The sequence below is a fragment of the Embiotoca jacksoni genome, unplaced genomic scaffold, assembly GCF_022577435.1.
Source record: "Embiotoca jacksoni isolate LCO1_2020_lvr unplaced genomic scaffold, fEmbJac1.0.p SCAF_8, whole genome shotgun sequence".
NCBI lineage: Eukaryota > Metazoa > Chordata > Actinopteri > Embiotocidae > Embiotoca > Embiotoca jacksoni.
The window spans coordinates 10424731-10435023 of record NW_027185436.1 but is presented as its reverse complement, the minus strand read 5'-3'; positions in this window follow the sequence as shown (position 1 = coordinate 10435023).

Genomic DNA, 10293 nt, shown 5'->3' with positions numbered 1-10293 from the left:
CATGCACATGATATCTCAGGAACGCCTGGAGGGAATTTCTTCAAACATGGCACAGTCGTTCCCTTTGCCTCAAGGATGAACTAATGAGAGTTGGGTGGTCAAAGTTCAAAGTTCAAGGTCACTGTGACCTCACGTCCCTGTCATCCGCTTGGCACCAACAATGGACTAACAATATTTTGGTGGTCAAAGGTCCAGGTCATCTTGCACTCAGGAGCACGATATTTCAGGAGCGCTTAAGGGGAATTTCTTCAAATTTGCCTATAGAAAAATTACTTCAAAGTTCTCTAGGTCTAAACAATGAAGTGATTCGATTTTAATGGTCAAAGGTTTGCGGTCATGGCCACTGTGACCTCACATTTTTCCTATTCTTGTGAACACGATATCTCAGGAATGCCTTAAGGGAACCTCTTTAAATTTGGCAAAAACATTCCTTGGGACTAAAGGATCAAGTAAATACATTTCTGTGGTCAGAGGTCAAGGTCAATATGGCCTCACATCCATCCTATCTGTCAGTCCCATTCTTGTAAATGTGAATTATCTAAGGGAAGCCTTGAGGGAATTTCTCAGAATTTAGCAATGGCATCCACTTGGATTTAAGGATAAACTGATAAGATTTTTGTGGACAAAGGTAACTGTGACCTCACAAAACATGTTTGTGGCCATCACTCAATAATTAATTCATTAATAATGACAGCATTTCACACAAACATCTAATAGGATGAAATGATTGTTATTCCTTTCTGTCCTTTATTTAACATCATAACTGAGGAACAGAGGGGGAGATTGTGACCATATTACATTTATGACAGATACTGAAGTGGTGACATTGCCTTGGGGTGTCCATCTAGAAATGTTGGTGACTGTATAGATCATCTGTGCTGTCAGAATTTGTTGTTATTTGTTGTTCGTTAGGCACCCACGTTTTAGAATCTATAACTTCTTTGTAGAAACATCTATATGCGTTTAGACAGATATACATGTGAACTACATGTGAGACATACAATTGCTTGGCAGTAATTCTAGTCTTTTGTAATTGTATTTCATTTGCTTTCTGTGTTTATGTTTCAGATGTGATGCTGTTTGATAATACTACATCCCAGCTTTTTGTCCTTATCAGTCATTGTCCCATGTTGTAAATTGTCCTGTGTTGCTTTTAACTTTATGTGGTGAAGCCCGAGGCGATGTTTCATGATGTGAACAATACTGTTCTTTTGGGTTGTGAGCCCATCTTCAAAGTGGGAATACTAAACAAATTTTCTAAATCTTTACTGACAGCGTATTCATTTGTGTACCCTAAAATATTCACTCCTGCAACTAAAGCAAAATTATTATTGTTAATATCATATTTGTTAAAGTTAATTTGAGGTAATAATCACAATGCAGTTCAAATATTAAAAAGTTAACAGTCAACCTGTTTACTATATTAACCCGTGACAGAAAGATCTTTCCCATCTGACCAATAGAGTGGATCAGTCAGTCTTCAATTGTAAACCAGAGGAATTAAGACTTTTTAAATTCAAAATCCCACCAGTAAGCCATCAAAACCAACAGTTAAGCTCCTCTCATCAATATATTGTAAACCCGTAAGAGCGCTAATCAATGGGAACCAGGGAAGGAAGGAAAAGGGCTTGAAAGAAATCAGATTTCCAAAAAAAGAGTGTGAGAATCAGGAAGGCCCTAAAAGACAAAAGAGAGAGGACGGCCAAGGAGATCGAGGGAGACATATGAAGGCTGAGAGAGAGAGATGGAGTGATATGACATACAGCAGTAGTGGACTGTGAAACAGATGCTGCTCAGTGAAGAGTGAGAAGCCAATGTAGCTTGTAGAACGCTTAGAAAGGGCAGAGGCTGAATCGATTCACGCACACAAACACACACATTAATCTGCACTGCATCTGTGTGTGTGTGTGTGTGTGTGTGTGTGTGTGTGTGTGTGTGTGTGTGTGTGTGTGTGTGTGTGTGTGTGTGTGTATTTGAGGAGGGAGGAGTGGATGTGAAGGAAAGTGAAAAATGCAGGGTGGAGGAGAACACGGTGAGTGATAGTGGCAGGGGAGAGATAGAGGTGGAGATGGATCAGGAGAGAGATAGAGGCTGATTATCGCTGAGCACTGACAGAGTAAAGGCCCCGTGGGTGTGTTACTAATACACACACATTTATACACAGCAACAGACACCAACACCAACACGCACACCGACACACATACAGATTCCTCAAGTAAACACGTGCACTTACACACTCACCCACGAAGTGATGGAGATGGAGCTGCCAGAGTGTAATACAGTTAAACCCCCATTTCCACCGGCATCAGAGCTGAATGCCTCCGCTCCCTCCCCTCAACTCCTCCCTCCTTCCTCCTCTTGTTCTCCCCCTCCTGATAGCCTTTCTGCTGCCCCACCCCTCCACCCGACCTCCGATCGCAGCCAACTACCAGGCTAATTCTCAGTCTTCAGCATCCTCCTTGTTTCCTTCTCTTTTTTTTCCACTCGCTTCCCTTCTCCTCCTCCTCCTCCTCCTCCCTCTCCTCCTCCTCCTACCCTCTCTCCCCCCACTTCTCTTCTGCTTACTTTATCATTGCTTCTCTCCACATGACGGGATTCTCTGGACCCTCGGAGCAGAAAATGGAGGCTAGTGGAGAGAGACAGCAAAAGATAAAAAAAAAAAAAAAAAAAAAAAAAAGTAAATCACACTGGCAAATATGTTGCAGACACACATGTACACAGACATAACTACATACATACATACATATAAACAAAATGCTGCTTTTCGAGGGGGAAAATTAAAAGTTGGCATGTTTTAATTGTAGCTGTTTATTATTATCGTCACCCATCATCATATAATCTTCATAAAATGATACAACAAGAGGTTTGGAATTTATAATCTAATTAAAAATGGTTTCACACTGAATGTTTAGTGTAAATAAAACCACGACTTCACGGTTGTTGCTTAGCACATACAGTTCACAGTACACATGGCTTTTGAGTTCAGGCGTATTAATTCAAGCTTCATTAACACATCTCACTCCTACATCAGTATCAACTCCTAATCCAAAACTGTGATGTGAAAATTCTGCTTCCTAGATATTATATATAAAATATAAAATAAACTACAGTAATGTGTACATGCACCTTTATTTTTTAAATGGACATACTAGCAGCTCAGTGAGGTTATACACGGCACAGCAGTACCTGAGTTAATTGCTGATAAATGCTAATATCAGCATGTCAACAAATCAGCATGCTTACATGACAAAGCTAACATGTTGTAGTGTTCTTTTCATAGTGATGAATACAGGTATTTCTCATTAAAAAGTATGTGACTAAAAAATATTTTGACCTGATGATTGCTTTGGATTAAACCTCAAGGAATCACCGTTATTACAGGTCATGGTAATATTACGATAAATGTACTCATTGATCAGTTGTTGAAACATTTCACCTTAACCCCATGGTTCATCATCTGGGGACCATTAATGTCCGTAGAAAATTCCATTTCTATCCATCAGTAAAATCATTTGGATACGTACAGAAGTCTAGAAACTAAATACATACACAGGTTTTGTGGCAACCAAGCGGCAACTAACAGTGACAACATCCATTGGTTTGTGAACGTTCGTTATAAGGCCTCGGGTTTGGATTTTGGCCATTGCCATCTTGCAAGTTTGGAGCGGTTTGGACCCAGAAGTGGCCATACCATACAAATAGGGCTTTCAGTTTCTTTTTTTTAATAAATAAGGACTGTGTTTGGGTTTAGGATCAGAGGGATCTACATCTGCTTCATTTAACATCACACAGCAGACACAGAAGGTGACCTGCAGAATTAATCATGTCAGATATCAGTTGAGAAGTGAAAAATGCTGCCCATATAACTTTTTTTTTTTAAATAGCAGGTGTTACCCAGTGACTGTATTTCTTCAATAACCCAAATGTGAGTGTTAAAAAAGACCTTCATGATGCAATTTGTCCTTTTCTGCACGTTTCTGTTCATGGCAAAGTAATCTGAAAATACCAGAAAGCAATCAGAATCAAGTGTTTAATATCCATTATGATTATAATTATGATAAAGTAGAGTCTAACTGGCACGCAACCATTTCTATGTATCTGCAGCCCTTTCGTTTTTTATTTGAACCTGACAGTGAGACATTGAGTTTGTCTGACTCTGAAGAATAACACCTTTAGAAAAACTAGACCCAGAAATCGATGAAATAAATGGTTGATGTTTCGCAGTCTGACAAAAGGACGGGATGGGGGACAAACAGAGTTTTATCAGAAGAGGAGGATTATGGAAATCAGGTTGTGATCTGTGGTGCGGTAATCCTTACAGCAGCGAGCAATCCCATAAAAAGTGTTAGTGAGATTAACCAGCAGATTAGCCACGTAGCCACGCACATATTTAACTGATTAAAACCCTTGAAAATCCAGACTCTCGGGAGGACTCACACCATTTAGGATCTGAATTCGGTGTTGGCTCTTTCCTCTAGCATAATTAAGGACAATTTTGTGTGTTGCCATCTGAGTGTGTGTGTGTGTGTGTGTGTGTGTGTGTGTGTGTGTGTGTGTGTGTGTGTGTGTGTGTAGCCAAGGCTAAACACATAAAGACAGGGGATTAGTATGACCCAGAGAGTGATAAAGGAGTTTTAATTTCCTTTGAATCCTGATGATTGAGGAGAAAGTTTCTTATTCCTTTTTTTCAATCTTTTGTCAACTATAAATGTAGGATTTAGGATTAAAAGAAAAAGAAAGAAAACCAGAGAAAGACACAAAGCTTCTATGTGTATGAGTGTGTTTAGTTGCTTGCGGTTGGCATTAGTTCGAATAATTCATGGTAAAGTTAATCAATGTCTCTGATCAGCAGACTTTATAGCTATCGATTGAGTGATCAATACATGATGAGCTTTCAGTCCTCGTGGAAAATGGCCCTGAAACTGTGTGACTAAAAACAGCTTGCCAATTTTCTGATCAATTCCACCAAAACTGGGCGAGACAGGGAAGGGGATAAATGTAAAAGCTATCCTACTCACAATAAACAAGCTCAGATTGACTCGTAAATCCGAACTATTGAAGGAATTTATGTTGATATATGCTCTATGAACACAAAAAAAACTTTAAATAAAGTCAGTGTATACTCATAAGGTTTATTTAGTAGAGAAGGGAAGCAAAATCGTATAAAGAAAGCCCAAATGATTTGGGTTAAAATAAGTAATTGTCTATGAATATCATTACTTACATCACATAGGTTAAATACATGAAGTTAAAATAAATAACACACTTACGTTACTTAAAAGAAGAACACTGCTCTTCCAGGTGGAAGCCGTGTATTCTCCAATATCCTCCTGATACAGATTTTTTTCATTCTTTTTATTCCATCACATGACCTTCTTCTTCAATCTGGGTGGTCATGGTGCCAGAACCACCCATATTTCTGTATCTCTCTGACGCCAACGGCTTTGGCAAAACTAAAGTATTTGAACGGTCAGTGAATGAGGACAGCTCAAGCGGCAACTAACAGCGACGTCACTCACCATCTTGCTCAGAGCGGACCACCAGGAAACTAATAAGAAGGAGTGACTTTAGCTAACAACACCAAAATAATGTATATACTTAGTACAGAGGCTTTTTGGAGGTATTGCCATACTAGCCTTATTTTTCAGACCAGGAAGCTACGTCCACTTGCGTAAACTAGTCTATGTATAACAAATCCTCCACAATTCACATGAACCCTCCTTGCTCTTCTTTGTATTGGAGAAGACCTGTATGATAATCCCAAAGAAAAATGTGATTATTTTTCAGAAAGAATGGTTCCAAAAGGCCGCTTTAAAAAGAGAGACAGCTCTTTGTAGACTGACCGACCACAAAGAAACCTTTTTTCCTGACAAGCCTTTGGGAAGACGTAAATAATGACAATATATTTAAAAACCCTTTCACTGTGAGGAAACAATTTGGCAAGAAGAATGGCAGATAAAAAAAAGGGGACAAATAGGAGCTGCATACGTGACAACAGGCTGATCTTCTTCAAATACATGCTAATTTGGCTGCAACACTGCATGAAGATGTGAGCTGCCTCTTGACAGGTAAATATGACGCAGTGTTCTCTGGTGTTCTTCTGAGTAAATGAGGCTTGTTCAGGATGTACTTCCTAATTAAGACTTAGTCACTAAGGGAACATTTGAGCAGCTGCAGCTTCTCTGAGGGAGCTGGACTGATGTTTAGCTGCTGATGTAGACTGGTGCGTGTGGGTTATTTTTTTTTTCAATAACTGACAGTCGGCTTCAGGTTAAGATGCATATTAAAGATGGAAAAGCTTCACACACCCACGCGCACACACAGAAACATGCACACACCTTTATCTCTGTCCTATTGAATAACTCTCTGATGCTTTCCATATTCCATGCGAGGGATTATTACAGCTTACCCACAATCCCCAGCAGCTGATTATCCTGCGTGTTGACAGGACGGAGTTGTGCTATCGGCCTTGTGCAGCAGTCAGCTGTGTGTGCGTGGATGAGACGGGGAAAAAAAAAACATACTGTATTTAACGTGTGTTTGTGCTGTGTGTGTGTTTGTGTACTGTTTGTATGAGAGAAAGTAAAATATTTTTTTCTGCATTACTGTGTACAAGTGTGAAAAAGAAGGAGGAAGGAAGTGATTTTGTTCTGTTGTGTGTGTGTGTGTGTGTGTGTGTGTGTGTGTTACTGCTCAAACAGGCAGGTGTTTGTGGTTGATACCTGCAGCTCCAGCAGTGCTGATCACCTCAGCATGGTACCTCACCTTGGGAGGGAGACAGCTCTAAGCTCATTAGTGCACGCGCACATACACACACACACACACACACACACACACACACACACACACACACACACACACACACACACACACACCAAACTATCTGGGGAGGAGGGTCAAAAAAAACCATGAGGAAATAAGCTCAGGGGAGATAGAAGAGGGGCAAGCAGAGTACATTTGCTGAGAGGAGAGGAGAGGAGAGGAGAGAAGAGGAGAGGAGAGGAGAGGAGAGGAGAGGAGAGGAGAGGAGAGGAGAGAGGCAATCAGTTCACCACATAAAAGACAACCAGGGACTTGGAGAAAAAAGAAGAGAGAAAGATGGGGGAAGAAGGGAATGTTGGACCTGAAGGGACGAGAAGAGAAAAGAAATAAGAAAAGAAAAGGCATATTAATAGACAAAGGCTTTGGGAGTAGGTGAAACAGAAGGAGGAGGGGAACATAAATGAGACCGAGAGGAGAACTACAGGAAGGAGGAGAAAGGAAAAAGAGGAGGAGGAGGCGGCTTGAAGACAGCATAACAGGATGTAATGGTTTTAAAGGCCTGGTTTTATTCACGCTGGCAGCAGCTGCATTCTCGTTATCCCCTGCTCGGATTTGTGTGAATTCAATTTAATCTGGGTGTATTGTAGCTTGTCTTCCTTCTGCTGCTCTCCTCCGTATGTGATGTCCACAAACTCGGTAAAGAAAATCTAAACAGATTGATGGTTAAACCTGATCATCGTTCTGCTGCATGACACATGGGTGAGATCTAGGATACCATAATAACCAGAAATCTGTGTTGCAGTGACGTTATGGCTCATATATGGCTGACATCACGTTTTCACCAAGCCAGCTTGGTGTCATTTACTTTATCAACTCAAAGCCTCACTAATCAATATATTTTAAAGGTAAAAAAAAAAAAAAAAAAAAAAAAATGACCACGTGTCATGTAAATGTGGTCGCTCAATCATCACCTTGTTCTGGTTCAAACGCTCTGATCCGATTTCCGCTGCGACAGATAAACCAACTCTGCACTACCTGCCAGCATCAAAAGGCAAAGTTAAAGACTCGTAAAAGAACAGACCCAGGAGTTGCAAAAAAAATTAAGTTTAAAGAGTTAAAAAGAGTGAGCTAGAAGAGTGAATATTTGGTATTGATCAGGTGGCCAGAAACACAACTCAAAGACTTCGAGGCGTTATCGCTCTGTCTGCTGGATGTGTGATAAGCATGTTTGTCATAACTGTGTTTCCCAAAGAAACTGGTTAATTCTGCTGGAACGCGCGACAAAGTTTGAAAATATTAATATTCTTCAACAATCCTTTATGGCGAGTGCATGTATTATATTAGTTTTTTCTGTGATGAAGTGGAAATGAACTTTAACCTTTCAAAAGCACACCTATTTTTTTTAGGCCTCTGCTTGAAAATTGCATACCCATTATAAAAAGAGTATATCTCTGCAACCACAGGGGTCTATTTCAACAATGTTGGTGTAACAATAAAGGGAACACTTCTGAGATTTGTTCAGATGTGTAAATATCAGTGTATATATGTCCATATTTTAAGAATAGTTTTACTAAGTCTTCTCCCTGGCCCGCAATTGGGGCTTAAAAGGTTAAAGTTTTCCTGAACTTGCATTATTCATGTCCACTGAACCGTAGAAGTTTGTCTCAGACTCATGCAGCCGTGAGGAATTACTTTTGGAAAAAAAAATTAAAGAAACAATGATTTGATAAGATAGTGCCACAAACAATATACTCTGGTATATATATCGTAAGCACTTGTACGAGGGGGGGGGGGGGAGTTTCCTCCAGCTCCGTGTTGAGATTAATGAAGGTCGTTCAGCATCGTTTGGGCACAACGGGAGCGGTCTGAACTAATTGATCCACCCTCATATTTGTCTGTATGAACCCAAATGCTAATCTACATTTTTTTTTTAAATTTGTCCTAAAATCCAAATTTTCAGAGTGCGTTAAATAGCGCTATGAAATAAACGTCGAAATTCATTTCCACATACTCACGCCCATACTGTACACACAAGCATGATCAGTAGGAAGAGAGCGCTTTTTTTTTTTTTGTGTGGCGTTGAGATAAATAGGATTAGGGATTTGGGAGATTTAGGAGCAATAATCCGTCTGTGTATCAGAGAGGCAGCAGCGGTGATGATCAAAAGAGAACGCTGTGATTCAGAGCTCAGAAATCTCTGGACGGACTCAAAACTTGGGGAGTGAAATTTTCTCCCTTTTTTTTTCCCCCCCCTCCGAGGATCAGCTTTCATCTCGTCACTGTGACTGCTGTAATTGCCACATAATCACCTGGTACTGTACACGTGTGCTTATGCGAGCGCCTGTGTACGAGAGCCAGGGATAGACAAGAGAATTATATATTCTCAGTAATTAATCAGATTTAGTTTACATCGGGGGAGAGAGCGAGATAGTCTATTTGCTGCGCGTGTTAGTATTAAGTAGGGGATTGGACGTAGTTATTTAACACGCAGTTGATTTGAACAGCTGCTCTGTCCCGCTGCTATCTATACCTCCATATCAATATAACACGGGCTCAAAAATCCACAAAAACTCTGCACGCCGATAACTTCTCTTTTCTGCACGCCGATTGGTTGAGAAGGCCTCCCAACCGCTTCCTTCTTCCGTCTCCCCATTCGATGCTACTCGAGGCCAAAAGACGGTCCCTTCCAAGAACTTGACGTCTCGCGAGCGCAATAGTTAACTCAAATTTAAGCAATCTTATGCAAAAGCAGGTTTCCTTTTTCGTCTGAAGCTTTGCGACAAACCTGAACCGGGGACACGATTGACGGTCCCAACCAACCCAAACAGTTTTTTAAATAGGTCTTCGGCGATAAGGACGAGCGACGACCTCCTCCGTTTCTGCTGTCCTTCTCTTGACGCCGCAAACTTTTCTCTGCAGCGTCAGGATCCGGAAAGCAGATTAAAACCTCTCCGATTTGATCCGTCGGCTGTGAACGCCCGTCTCGACTCAGACCAGCGCTCACAAACTCTTACGTTTCGAGAAGGCCGTACGATGTTTCCTCAATTTTTTTTTTGGCCGTAAATGTTCACTTCAGACTCGAGGATGAACCAGGTGGGTTCAGGTGGGCAAAGGTCAAAGGTCGCCGCGATCTGGCAAAACGCGTTCGCGGCCGTGACTTGAGAATCCGTACGCTGATTTTGACGCCGTTTCTCGCGATCGTCCGAGAGGGTGGAAGGAACAGGCGGTGACGGATTGTGTCCAAAAAGGTCAAAGGTCGTTTTCACGGCGACATCAAGCGGTTCAGTAAAAGACACCGGTTGGCCGCATTTCAACACCACAACTCGGAAACGGAAGAGGAGATTGTGACCGTATTTCCCATTTTGTTGGGGACGGCGCGAGTTTGGCGACACTGGCCCTCTCGGCGTGCGCGTTAACACTGCGGCGGTCGTACAAATCCTTCTTCCGTCAGGCTGAAGACGCGTTTGAAGCATCTACATTTGAGAAGTCGTAGGTTCTTCGCAGCGACGTATTTTGAAGCGTCGTCTGCAG